This window comes from Paroedura picta, chromosome 7 (genome assembly GCF_049243985.1).
Source record: "Paroedura picta isolate Pp20150507F chromosome 7, Ppicta_v3.0, whole genome shotgun sequence".
Classification (NCBI taxonomy): domain Eukaryota; kingdom Metazoa; phylum Chordata; class Lepidosauria; order Squamata; family Gekkonidae; genus Paroedura; species Paroedura picta.
This window is the reverse complement of record NC_135375.1, coordinates 33,069,490-33,084,126: the sequence shown is the minus strand read 5'-3', so window position 1 is coordinate 33,084,126 and position 14,637 is coordinate 33,069,490.

The following is a 14,637-nucleotide window of genomic DNA, read 5'->3' as shown; positions in this document are numbered from 1 at the left end:
TGCAGGGACTAATATGTGCTACAGCTATTAGCCTATGCATTAAGGCTTGCATCATAGAAACTTACAAGGTCCAAGGACTTCCTATTCCTGAAGGCATAATGGCCCACTCAGTGAAAGTTTGGGCTACAAATTCTGCCTTGGCCAAGAGGGTGTCTCCGGTAGAGATATGCAGGGCAGCAGCATGGTCCAACGTGTCCACATTCATACGCCATTACAAGCTGCACACCATGAGCTCGAACAATGGGGCTATTGGGGGATGTGTGTTGCAACATGTGATGGATAACTAGACAATCCCTCCTGGGCCATAGGGAAAGATGGGATGATAACTTGTCTGAAGCTATACTATTCCAAGGCAGAAATAAAACTTGGAACTGTTGCTTCCACAATCCAGAACTAACTTTAGCATTCCAGGTGTCTTAGGCAGTTCCATCTGCAACTGTCCTGTCTACATGTTCTGGATAGAAAATCCAACTCCACCTTTTTACTCACTGGACCATATAAAACTTTAGAAAGATAATTTAGAAACAACCATGCTGAAGATTTTGTCTTCAAATGCTTGGGACACATGATCAATTTACTTAAATGAACTATCTGACCAGGGTTTCCCCTAGAGCTTGCAGTGGGGTAGCAGCTCTACCCCCTTTCATTAATGGTCTCTTAAGCATTGTTGTTTCTGTTGGGGAAATCAATGGGGACAGTTTGCCATTATGTTTGTGAAAAAAACCCAAACCCTTTATGTGGAAGCCTGTATTCAGAAGCTTATTTGCAAGTTCCTCTCTTTGAAGTGTTGGCTCTGATTTCTATACAGATTTGTCAAAATAAGAATGAAAATATTCTCTGGTTCAGCTAGAAAACCATCACTCAGTTGGCTCAGCTTGGCTTTTCCCTCTCTAGTATCTTCTGCAGTCCATCTGTTGAAATGTGGAGCCAAAATGCTTTAGAATTATGTTTTCATAGGGAATTCCCTGTTAATTAGTTACTTCTCTCTGCCATGTGTAGTACACAGGGATGCTATCAGCTGTTTTAAGTCTATAAAATGCAATCCAATATTTTAAAAGTTTTTCCCTCTCCTAGGATTTATTTATTTTCTTAGGTATAAACATGATGCACTTGAACTTGGCATGTTGATCATTTATGTAGCCAGCTATATCTGCAATGCTGAGGACAATATCCCTGCAGAACTGCTGACATAAGAGTGATACTGCTGTTGTGGAGCAGGCAGTCAATTCAGTCCTAAATGCGATTCGTTTGAGCAGCAAGCCTCAGTCTGTTCTCACAAGTAGTGCCTTATTTATTTATTTAGCATTTAAAATAAAAGACCTGCATTGGCTAGAATGTATATTTGATTAAACTGGTATTTTCCCCCTATCTGTCTTGCATTGTCAGCATTCATATCAATGCATCAGAGAGAGAGAGAGAGAGAGAGAGAGAGAGAGAGAGAGAGAGAGAGAGAGAAGAAAGAGAGAAACTACTGAGCATTGTAGCGACACATGCAATGTGACTTCTTGAAGGGAGAGAAGCTAAATGAATTCTTTTCATCTGTTTTCACAAAAGCATGGGGAATGTAGCCAGGTCACAGCCACTATTTTCAGTAAGGGAGTGTGAAGAACTGAATCAAATTAAAGGATAAGAGCCGAGGCTTTAGACCTTCGGGGGAAATTAAAACCAGTAACTCTGCAGGTCTTGATAGCATACACCCAAGGTTGTTAGGGAACTCAAATGTGAGATTGTTCATCTTCTAACCCATATATGTACCATGACTAAAACCAGCCACTCTGTCTGGAGAGTAGCAAAGGTTATACTGATTGTTCAAAAGAGGTCCAGAGGGGAACCAGGAAATTAAAGGCCAGTTAGCATAATGCCTGTCCCAGGCAAACTAGTAGAAACTGTAATCAATGACAGAATAATTATGATGATACAAAAACACAGACTGCTGAGGGAAAATCAGCTGTATTGCCTGTGCAAAAAGAAGTCCTTTTGGAGTGTCTTGAGAAAACGGACAAACCAGTGGATAATGGTGACCCAGCAATAACCTGGAACTTTAAAAGGATTTAGAGGCGTACCTCACCAAAAAGGCGTACCTTACCAAAAATCCTTGGGGCTAAGGCAGTGGTCCCCAACCTTTTTCCGGCTGGGGAGTGGCGGGGCAACTGCCCCGCCCACGCAGCGTGCATGCGCAAAAGTGCCACGCATGCGCGATTTCAGCCGCGCATGGTGCATTTGTGCATGCGCGGCCGGGCCGGGGCGCAAATGCGCGATGCGCGGCACAGCCCTGATTCCCTCTCCCCCCCTCCCACAGTAAGAAGCTTCCCGGGCTGCAAGCTTGCGGCCCGGGGAAGTTTTTTACTGCGGGGGGGGGGCGGGGAGAGGGAACTGTGGCTCGGCGCCCTGGCCTTCGCGGCCCGGCACCGGGCCGTGGACCGCAGGTTCGGGACCACTGGGCTAAGATATAAACGTTTCTAAACTAGAAAAGTCCCCAAGGGACTCGATTCTACAATGGATTTTACTTGCTTTTTGTAGACCCTTTTTGCTCCCTTTGCCCCTTTAAATTATTATTATTATTATTATTATTATTATTATTATTATTATTATTATTATTATTATTATTATTATTATTATTATTATTATTATTTAATTTTTAGACCGCCCTTCTCCCAATAGGTCTCAGGGCGGTTTACAACATAAATAGTTAAAACACAATAAAATCCCCATAAAAACCCCAATTAAAAGTTACACATAACATATAGCGGCGGTGGTCACAATTCTGAACTTAGTTCAGCCTGGTGGAGAGAATAATGTTCAGAAGAGGGTGGCACCAATACAATAGATCTAACCATGATCTCGATGTTAGAGATCTCAATATTGCAGGGGATCCTCTGATGGATTAGTGGGAGAGCTGCCCTGGCCTCAACCATATGCCTGGCGGAAGAGCTCCATCTTACAGGCCCTGCGGAAAGCTGGTAGATCCCACAGGGCCCTTAGCTCTTCTGGGAGCTCATTCCACCAGGTTGGGGCCAGGACTGAAAAGGCCCTGGCCCGGGTCGAGGCCAGGCGAACATCCCGTGGGCCCGGGACAACCAGTAAATTCATACCCGCAGAGCGGAGTGCCCTGTGGGGGGCATAAGCAACCAAGCGGTCCCGCAGGTAGACGGGACCCAGGCCGCGTATAGCCTTAAAGGTCAATACCAATACCTTGAATCTGATTCGGAAACAGACTGGTAACCAGTGCAGATGACGAAGCACCGGCTGAATGTGGGCCCTCAAAGGTGTTCTAGTGAGGACACTGGCAGCCGCATTTTGGACCAGCTGTAACTTCCGAGTCAAAGACAAGGGAAGGCCCGCGTAGAGCGAGTTACATTACCAACACCTGGGTTGTGAGTGTGCTTTAAATGTGAAGTTGGATAATTATGTACAGACAGTGATGGTGGAGAAATACTGCCTTTTCACCATCATTGTGGAAGAGGGCAACCAAGATTATTAAAGAGCTGAGGAGTCTGAGACCTGTCAGTTTAAAAAAGAGATGACTGAGACGTGATAGAGGTTTATTAAATCATGCATCTAGAATGGATAGATTTTTATTCCTTACCCAAAATACTAGAACTTGAGAGCATCCAATAAAGTTGATGGGCAGTAGATTCAGAGTGGACAAAATGAGATACTTTTTAACCAAATGAGTGATTAAAATATAGAATTCACTGCTGCTGAAGTTTGCTCACCACCATGGTTAATTGCTGTATTTGGGCAGTAAGCCCTGCTAAAGATGCAGCTTCGTCAGCCATCCTTTCTCTTTGAGAGCAGAAGCAAAAGCAGTCAGCTTACCCTCGATTTGTGTGGGCGGACACAAGATGTTCTGGCTATCAGGCTTAACCAGGGATGTCAGGTTTCAGCAGCCGTTCAGTATGCTTGAGGCGCAAGACAGAGTTTGAAGATTAGTCAGCAAAGCTGAGTCAGATAGACAAGAGGATCCGTCAAGCAGGTAGACAAGCTCTGAAAAGAGTGGTCAGTGGTCCAGTCTGAGGTCAATGTTCTAGAAGTCTGGCAAGATTTCAGGCAAGGGTCAGGCAAGGTGGGTGTCAGCTAAAGTGCTGTTCACATTTGTGTCCATGCAAGTCCAAAGTCTCAGCTTCCCTAATAAGCCTGATACTAGAGATGCTAGTTTTCATCCTGCAAACACTCTCCCTGTTCTGCTAATTGCCGGAGAGACCACAAGCAAGCACTCCTATGTGCTGATAGTTGTCTTCATCCTTTCTGGCAACAATGAGCCACAGGTATTTTATATGGGTTATAAAGAGAGCTGTCAGCTTGTGTCAGGGTCCAGGAATGTATGCTGTCCTCCTAACTTTGTACTTGCCTTTCTGCCTCTGAGGTAGAGGACCTCTTGATGGGTGATTCCCACTATCTACTCAGGGAGAGAATAACAACTTTCTCCCTCTTTCCTGTCTATAGTGGGAGTCACCCACCCTTCAGTTCTATTCCTGTCTCATCAGGGAGAGCAGTTATATATTGTCAAGGAGGCTGCTAATCCAGTCTAATATTTTTTCTACCAGAGAAAGGGCAGGAATAGCTTCTTCACAGAGGAGGAATTGGAGGCTCCCCTCATTGTAAAAATGAATGAGCTCTCCCTTTGGGCAGCCAAGGACCTTAGCAGGCTTGCAGGAATTTCCATTTTAACCTAATTTTCCACTGTGCTCTGAACAGTACATGTTTATATTTTGTAAGGCTCCTTGGGCACTGTGAAAAGGCGGGATATAAATATTTTAGATAAATGTTAGTTATGCATGTAAGTTATATTTTGAAGCATACATCAGGTATAGACTCTTAAAAATAACACAGAGTATTCCTGAGTTGAATGAAAGAGCCAGGGTCTAAATCTCCTTTGTACAAAACCGATATTGTCCATGGCTTTATACCGATTTCCTATGAATAATTATATGTGCTTACCTTGAAGCATTGCATGCAAAATGTTAGACTGAGGCTATAGTTCTAAATAAATATATAGGCTGTGAGGATCATTTACCTCAGAAGTTAATGACAGCAAGAACAAGGCTAAGCTAGATACATTGTATTTTATTTATTTCACTAGACTGTGTAAGGTAGCTGGCACTCACAAAGGAATATTATAGCAATTTGAACAAATCAATCTCAATTCTATTTTCCTTTCTTGTTGGTAAAACATTTTCTTTCTTTACACATCCAAATAAAAATAAATATCACCAGTAGGGGGAATAGATGTACAAAAAACAAACTCAAAAATATTTTTATGATATGAAAATGATTTGAACAGCATTAAGCAGTGCATCTAAAATTCCTGGAGCATAATGGGTTTACCACATATTTTCATATGAAGAAAATGTCAAGTGGAAGTGTGTGCCTGAATTTAGATTTTTCGATGTACTTGTAGCAGTAATTTACCCTTTCTGTACCATAATGCAGTATATGACTTTTACAGTGTAATTGTGACATTTCCCTAGTTTCTCATTTCTCTTAATAACAAAACAGAGAAAATAAAAATGAGTGAATGAAAGAAACCATCATGATTTTGTCATGTTTGCACTCTCCTTCCCCCATTTTACATAAAGATTGGTTCAAAGTCTTCATTGTGGATTTGAAGTTACAGGACATAGATTGATGGGATGAAATATATCCATATTCTACATCTCTGTGTGTAAAGGATAACTTGTCTGAGACTTGAGGGTAGGTTTTAATTTACCATTCTTCCCTAAAGGCAGAAGACATCCTGGGTGTTATCCACCCCTGGCTTCAGGGAGGCAGAATATGCTTTTTTCCCCTCTCTTGCATTTGTAATGGGCATGTCTTCTCACCATTTCTTTTCTGCCTTGCACAGGGAGAGCAGCCTTTTTTTAGAGTGCAAATAGGCTGAAAAATTCTTTTGATTCATTACATTTTCATCTCTAATCTACTCTAGCTGCCCCCCCCCCCTTCTCTACTTCTATGGGAGTGTGTATCTTTTCTCTTTTTGGGAAATAAGATAGTCTATTCGCTAATTCTTGGACCCCCCTGAACATGGGAGTCAGCGGTATAGAGACCAAGAGGAGTTATAATTTTCTGTTGGAGGATGATGCCTCCAATGCAGTGGTGGAAGGAAACGTCAGGCTTCCTAAGCTAGTGGGCGTGCCAGCTATGGCCATCCTGCATCTGAGATCCAGCCACAAGGAAAAAAGTATGTTTTCTACAGCCGCAGTCGTGGCAAAGTGCCATCTTGATACCCATTCTGAACCCGGGGGTGTGGAGCAACAGCACAACAGTAAGGCCCAGAGGGCAGGTTCTGTTTCTGATGACATAATTTTGGCTATTAATACTTCTATTGAAAGGCAGTTACAGCCTATTTGGCCGGCTCTGGGATGCAGATGTAGGAGTAGGAGCAGGTCAGACTCCTCTCCATCTCCCCCTCCCTCTAGATTGTACAACTCTGATAATACTCAGTCCAGACTATCCTGGCTTACCAAAGTAGCCAGGAGAAGAAGATATAGCCTTGAAGTGGGGGGAGATAGATCATCTGATCTAAGTCACATTCAAAAGCTGATACTGTGTCTTAACCAGTGAAGAGCTGGATTTACCTGAACCATCCAAAAAGTTTTTTTTCAAATAGAGGAATATAACCTGTTGTTAGAAAGAACCTTGGCAGCCCTAGACCTTAAACTTCCTGCTGCTGAGGATAATGAGGAAGCCCCTAGTAAGGCCAAATGACCAAAAGGCAAAGCAGAGTCCCACCCCCTGAGGTCTCTTCACTGAAGGTTTTTCCATTATCCGATTATTTTGAAAGGCAATTTAGAAAGGAATGGGTTAAGCCTACAGATATCAGCAATATAAAAAGTTCCACGGGAGGAAGTCGGAAGAGGTCAATATTCAATATTCTTCACCGTTCCAAAAAGCAATGATGACTGGCAGACAAGATTGGACCTCAAAGGTCTCAACTGATATGTCCAGCCCAAGAAGTTCTGGATGGAAATATATCAGTCAGTCGTGGAGACTCTCCAATCCAGGGAGTTCCTTTCTTCTCTGGGCCTTCAAGAAGCATACTTGCATATACCAATGAGGCCAAGTCACCAATGCCTCCTGTGATTCTTCATCAACAGGGACAGTTCCAATTTTGGCACTATCCTTCAGCCTCTCATTGACCCTGAGAGTCTTTTCCAAAATGCTAATCAAACCAGTGGCCATACTACACAACCTACATCCTTATCTTGACAATCTTCTTATTAGGGCACCAAACCTGGATCAAGCTGTATGGGACACCAACAGGGTCATTGAGGTTCTACAGAGCTTCAGATTTGTGATCAACTTTCAGAAGAGCCATCTCACTCCAATTCAACATTTGATGCACTTTGAGGGTTGTCATAGACACCCACCAGTTCAGGTTATTCACATCAGACAAGAAGGTTCAGAAATCACCTCTGCAGCAGCCCAAGTCATTCAGAACAGTTCTTCATCTCTAATGTTCTTGGCAGGCCTCATAGGACTTCTGATCTCAGGCTTGGACACCATACAATAAACCAGACTACATTCAAGACTGCTGCAAAGTTTTCTGCAGCCACATCAGTGGGACATTATCAACAAGTGAGATCACTTCCTTGTTGTCCCAGTGGAGGTCAAGTTGAGTCTGTGATGGTAGACCAGAGTCTCCAATGTATGCATGGAAAAACCTTTTTTCATGGACCTGGAGGTGGAACTATTCACTGATGCCAGCCTCTCAGGCTGGGGAGTGACCTGCCAGAACAGGATGGTACAGTGATCTTGATTGCACCACGAGAGAAAACTGCCAATCAACATTCTGGAGATCAGGCACTTCTACAATTCAAATAGATCTTCACAGGCAAGGCAATCCTGATGAGAACAGACAGCATAGTAGCATGGGCTCCCATCAATCACCAGGGAGACTCACAGTCACGAGCACTCGAGCCCTACATTCCAAATCCCTGAAGGTGCTCAGGTGGGTGGAATGGGACCTACAATCAATATGAGCCAAGCACATTCAGGGCATTCACAACTGCCAAGCAGACTAGCTCAGCAGGAAGATGCTGTCAAAGGGAAAATGGTCTATCAAAAAGGAAATATTTCAATGCATCATGAGGGTGTTCAGCTTTTTGCCTCCAGAACCAATCACCAAACTCCTTGTTTTTACTCCAGGTTTGCACAGCAGGGGATGGAGGTGACAGATACCAACTTCCCCTTGGTCAGAGGGTCAGCTATACGCCTTTCCACCCACCCCGATACTGTCAAAGGTTCTCTACCAAATCAGGTTTCTCAGGGCAGAGATCTTTCTGGTGGCCCCCCACTGGCCAAGGAGGCCATGATTTTCATCAGTCCTTCAGATAACAACAGAGTATCCTCTAACGTTACCATATGATCCAGATCTACTTCAACAAGGGCCTTTGTGGCACCCCAACCTGGCATGGTGCCCCCAGATGTCCCTCCAAAAGTGGGACAATCTGGTAACTTTAGTAAAGCGGCAACTTGGTCCTCAGTTACAACCTTTACAAGACACTATAAAATGGACCAGTACAGCTCAGCAGATTTGGCCTTTGGCTGAGCTGTCCTACAGGAAGTGATTTAGTAGTAAAGCAACACCCACCCAGAGGGACACTTCTCAGGGAACAGGGAAATCATGCTTCTTAGATAGAAAACCCTTTAGTCCATGGATCTCTAATCTATCAGCCAGTTTTTCTCTCCTCTCTCTCTTACAGAATTAACATACAACCTCTCTCTGAACAAGCGGGGGAAGTGGGGAGAGTTATAGAATAGAATGCCATCTTTTTATTGCAATAATGGGGTATTTATGGGGTTTTATGTGATTTTACTTTGATTTTATATTTTATTGTGAACCGCAGTGAGACCTTTTGGTGAACGGCGGTATATAAGTCCAACTATAAATAAATAAATAAATAAATGGATATATTTGGGTGTATCCAAGCCACTTTCAGTCCATAGTGTTGTTAGAAGGATGAAAACAGAGGTGGGGGGAGGACTGTACTCTGCTCGAATACCTTTTATTCTCCCCTTCCTCCAAGGCAGGGGTAGTCAACCTGTGGTCCTCCAGATGTCCATGGACTACAATTCCCATGAACCCCTGCCAGTGTTTGCTGGCAGTGGCTCATGGGAATTGTAGTCCATGAACATCTGGAGGACCACAGGTTGACTACCCCTGCCTTGGAGGAAGGGGAGAATAAAAATATAATGGAATAAAAGAAGGTAGAATAAATAATGTAATAAGTGTAATGTTTCCTTTTGGATACTGGTGCAATTCTCAATAGTCACAGTGGGATGTGTATATCTGTAAGAAGCCAAGGATCACCCACACAAAGAAGGAGGCCCCTGAGAATGTACAGAATTAATTTCCAATAACACTAAATAACCAATAATAACTAAATAATAACTATATAACTACCAATAAATACCAGCTGGGTGTGGTGGTTAATCTTCTAATCTGGCGAGCCGGGCTTGATTCCCCACTCCCCCACATGCAACCAACTGGGTGACCTTGGGCTCGCCACAGCACTGATAGAACTGTTCTGACCAAGCAGTAATATCAAGGCTCTCTCGGCCTCACCTACCTCACAGGGTGTTTGTTGTGGGGAGAGGAAAGGGAAGGTGATTGTAAGCGGCTTTGAGACTCCATTGGGTAGAGAAAAGTGGCATATTAGAACCAACTCTTCTTCTTTAGCCAGCCTATACACATCTGTGACTGCAAAAGCAATCCTTAGCAGGTCTACTTAGAATTCTGTACAGTGGAGGTAACTCCTAGGAGATTGTTCTTAGGATGGCATTGTAAGTGCAGCTCTCTTGTTTAGAGGATATAGAATCATAGAATCATAGAGTTGGAAGGGGCAATACAGGCCATCTAGTCCAACCCCCTGCTCAACGCAGGATTAGCCCTAGCATCCTAAAGCATCCAAGAAAAGTGTGTATCCAACCTTTGCTTGAAGACTGCCAGTGAGGGGGAGCTCACCACCTCCTTAGGCAGCCTATTCCACTGCTGAACTATCTAGCCTATATCGTTGTACTTGAAGTTTAAACCCATTACTGCGTGTCCTCTCCTCTGCAGCCAACAGAAACAGCATCCTGCCCTCCTCCAGGTGACAACCTTTCAAATACTTAAAGAGGGCTATCATGTCCCCTCTATATAGCTTCAGGGAAGACTACTTTGACATCTCTCTTTGAAGCTAATTGTACTTGGTTTCTTATCTTCTCATAGACTGATCCTCACAATCAAAAAGAAACCTCACATAGGCACAAAGCCTAAAGATTGGTTACATCCAAATATGCTTAAGGAACCCTTGGTGGCTTTTTACAAAAAGGATGGACAGACATTTGGAGCAGAGAAAGAGAGGGGCTTTCCGCACCGGGATCTTTGTAGCAAATTGGTTGCTGAATGAAAAATCGCCATTTAAAATAGTGGAATTCGTCGTTATGCATACCTGCCTTTGTAGTGGAATCCAGTTGCATTTTGTAGCGTTTCCCACAGGCTTCCGGTCTCGGCAAAAATCGTTAGAAAGGAAGCGCTATTGCCAAGCTCGTCCCGCCCCTGGCCGTCAAGCAGCCAATGGGCAGCCGTTAGCATGCTCCCAAACAGCCCCTTTCCCTTTAAGAAAGTTTAAAAAAAAAAAAAACACAGACCCATTGCAACGAATCTGTGTTGATTCGTTGCAACGGAGAGACCCATCCAGCTGCCTGGTGTGTTTGAGTGAGGGGGAGGGACTGAAGCCGGGGAAGCCTCTAAACAGAAAGAGGCTCGCTGTCATTTCATCGTTGCCACGCTCCCTCTGAGTGAAAAAAAAAAATCCCCCCCCCTCTCACGGGCCCGATTTTCGGCTGAAAATCCAATGGGCAGCCGTTAGCATGCTCCCAAACAGCCCCTTTCCCTTTAAGAAAGTTAAAAAAAAAAAAAAACCAGACCCATTGCAACGAATCTGTGTTGATTCGTTGCAACGGAGAGACCCATCCAGCTGCCTGGTGTGTTTGAGTGAAGGGGAGGGACTGAAGCCGGGGAAGCCTCTAAACAGAAAGAGGCTCGCTGTCATTTCATTGTTGCCACGCTCCCTCCGAGTGAAAAAAAAAAAATCTCCCCCACTCACGGGCCCGATTTTCGGCTGAATGAATGTGTAAAAAATAAAGGGAAAATACATCAGCAAACGGGCTTTTCTGTTCTTTGTGCTTAGTGACTGAAGGGGAGGGACTGAAGCCGGGGAAGCCTCTAAACAGAAAGAGGCTCGCTGGTGCGTTTATCCCCGCTCGCTCGGAGAAAAAAAAAATGGCGATCGCTTCGTCGGAAGATCAGAGGAGAGAGCCAGGGGGAGGGACTTTGTAGAAACCGCAACAATGTTAACGCACAGGTCTTTTTCGCTAGTGTTGCAGATTGGTTGCAGGAGTGTATCGCTTTCCGGAGGGTGAATCCACTTTTGGGGATTTCCCTGAAAGCGCTACAAGGAAGCACTTTTTGCAGATCGGTTTCAGGTGTGTGGCAGATTGTCAACGACGTTGTGCATAACGGCAAATCAGTAGCGTTTTCAATTGGCAACCATTGTGCGATTTTGAAGGCGTGCGAAAAGCCCCTGATTTCCCCCAGCTGAGAGCAGATAACTGAGAACTCAGCAGTGAGGCAGCAAGCCTCTATGCAAGATAAGACGGATGACGTTGCTTTGAATGAGATGGGAAGTTCCATTAAGAATTGTATAGGCTACAGTTGTTGAACTTTAATTCCATTGATTTCATTGGAACTGGCATTCTGATCCCAAATATTTTTTGGACATGTTCGCCTGTCATTCAGGAACAATTTTCCTGTAATACTGGTGACTTCTGATATGCTCAGCAGTTAGTGTCAGTGTTGATATTAAGCCAATGGGCCCCTGGTTCTAATCCAATAATTTATCCATTGCATAATTTAAAACAAGATTTATCTTCTGACCTTGTTGTCATTCAGCCTTGGAACATTTTCTTTGCCAGTCTAAGAATACTCAGCCCCTACAAGTGAAGGTCTTTCAAAGCGATATGTGTCTTCTCAATGACCGTTTACGCACTGGAGGTTTTATGCCTGGCTGCAGGCTGGGGTTTTAGTCGTGGCAGGTTGCCCCACCTCTTCCTGCACCCACATGGAGGAGCATTTGACCTGGTGCATCTCATCTGCCCCCAATTTGTGCTCCTGCATTGAAGCTGGGGCAGTGAAGTTCCCAGTGAATAAACAGTCGATAAGAGCCATACTATGTAGCTCATTTGACAGAAAATACGCAAATTAAGTGAACAGGGAACTGCAGCCTAAGTTTCTCAAAATTTCTCAAAGCTTCCTGTTCAAAAAATTGAGAAAAAGAGTACAGTTATTCCCATATGGAAACTCAGATGTTCTTATTTTATTTATATCTGTTTATTTATGATGTGATTTCTATACCACTCCTCATGGTTTTACCGTCTCTGGGTGGTGAACATCAGTTTTATAACATTCCAACAAAAAACATTAAAACATTAAAACATTACACAGCATAAAATTTAAAATTATAGTTATAATTAAAATTAAAGCAGCTATTAGCACTGGTGAAGGGCAGTCATAGACATCAATATTACAAGATAAGGAGGTAAGAGTCAGGGGGGGAGGGATGGAATGGAGGGTGGCTGGAGGCCCAGTTGGATGTTGCCATGTGGTTTCTGACTGGCTTCCACCATAAGCCAGATGGAAGAGCTATGGAACGTAGTAAGTAAGGGCCTTGATCTCACTGGGGAGCTCATTCCACAAGGCAGGAAGTTGAGGCCAAACATATTTCTTTAGGGCCAGGGATCATCAGCTGGTTGGAATTGACTGACCACCGTGCCTGCAGATATGCAGGGCCCAGAGAGTGTGTAAGACTTTAAACGTTAATACAAGAAACGTTAATACAAGAAAAGATTTTTCAGTTATGTGAGGAGCAAACAAAGTAAAGAAGGCAATAGGCCCACTGTTGGGTACAGATGGACAAACTCTAACGGAGGATGCAGAGAAAGCAGAAAGGCTCAGTGCCTATTTTACATCTGTTTTTTCCCCACAGATCAAAGGGTTTAGGCACATCTAGAGTTGGCAGTAGCCAAGGGATAGCGTCTGGGTGGCAAGTTGACATAGAGATGTTGTTGAGAGGCATTTAGCTGCATTGGATGAGTTCAAATCCCCTGGTCCGGATGAAAAGCACCCGAGAACTTAAAGAACTTTCTGGAGAACATGCAGAACCCTTGTCCATCATCTTCTGGACCTCTTTAAGGACTGGAGATGTCCCAGAGGACTGGAAGAGAGCAAACATTATTCCGATCTTCAAAAAAGGGAGGAAGGATGACCCGGGAAACTACAGACCAGTGAGTCTGACCTCTGTTGTGGGGAAGATAATGGAGCAGATATTAAAGTGAGCAATCTGCAAACATCTGGAGGACAATTTGGTGATCCAGGGAAGTCAGCATGGATTTGTCTCCCACAGGTCCTGTCAGACCAACCTGGTTTCCTTCTTTGATCAAGTAACAGGTTTGCTGGATCATGGAAATTCGGTAGATGTAGTTTACTTGGATTTTAGTAAAGCTTTTGACAAGGTTCCTCATGATGTTCTGATTGATAAATTGAAGGACTGCAATCTGGATTTTCAGATAGTTAGGTGGATAGGGAATTGGTTAGAGAACCACACTCAAAGAGTTGTTGTCAATGGTGTTTTATCAGACTGGAGGGAGGTGAGTAGTGGGGTACCTCAGAGCTCGGTGCTCGGTCCGGTACTTTATAACATATGATCTAGATGAGGGGGTGGAGGGAGTGCTCATTAAGTTTGCAGATGATACCAAATTGGGAGGACTGGCAAATACTCCAGAAGATAGAGACAGAGATCAACGAGGTCTGAACACAATGGAAAAATGGGCAAATGAGAACAAGATGCAATTTAATAAAGATAAGTGTAAAGTTCTACATCTGGGTCAGAAAAATGAAAAGCATGCCTACTGGATGGGGGATATGCTTCTAGGTAACACTGTGTTTGAACAAGACCTTGGGGTACTTGTGGATTATAAGCTAAACATGAGCAGGCAGTGTGATGCAGCGGTAAAAAAGGCGAATGCCATTTTGGGCTGTATCAACAAGGGCATCATATCAAAATCACAAGATGTCATAGTCCCATTGTATACGGCACTGGTCAGACCACACCTGGAGTACTGTGTGCAGTTCTGGAGGCCTCACTTCAAGAAACACGTGAAAGGGTACAGAGGAGAGTGACACGGATGATCTGGGGCCAAGGGACTAAGCCCTATGAAGATAGGTTGAGGGACTTGGGAACATTCAGCCTGGAGAAAAGGAGGTTGAGAGGGGACATGATAGTCCTCTTTAAGTATTTGAAAGGTTGTCACTTAGAGGAGGGCAGGATGCTGTTTCCGTTGGCTGCAGAGGAAAGGACGCACAGTAATGGTTTTAAATGACAACAATATAGGCTAGATATCAGGGGGGGAAATTCACAGTCAGAGTAGTTCAGCAGTGGAATAGGCTGCCTAAGGAGGTGGTGAGCTCCCCCTCACTGCCAGTCTTCAAATAAAGGTTGGATACACACTTTTCTTGGATGCTTTAGGATGCTTAGGGCTGAACCTGCGTAGAGCAGGGGGTTGGACTAGATGGCCTGAATGGCCACTTCCAAC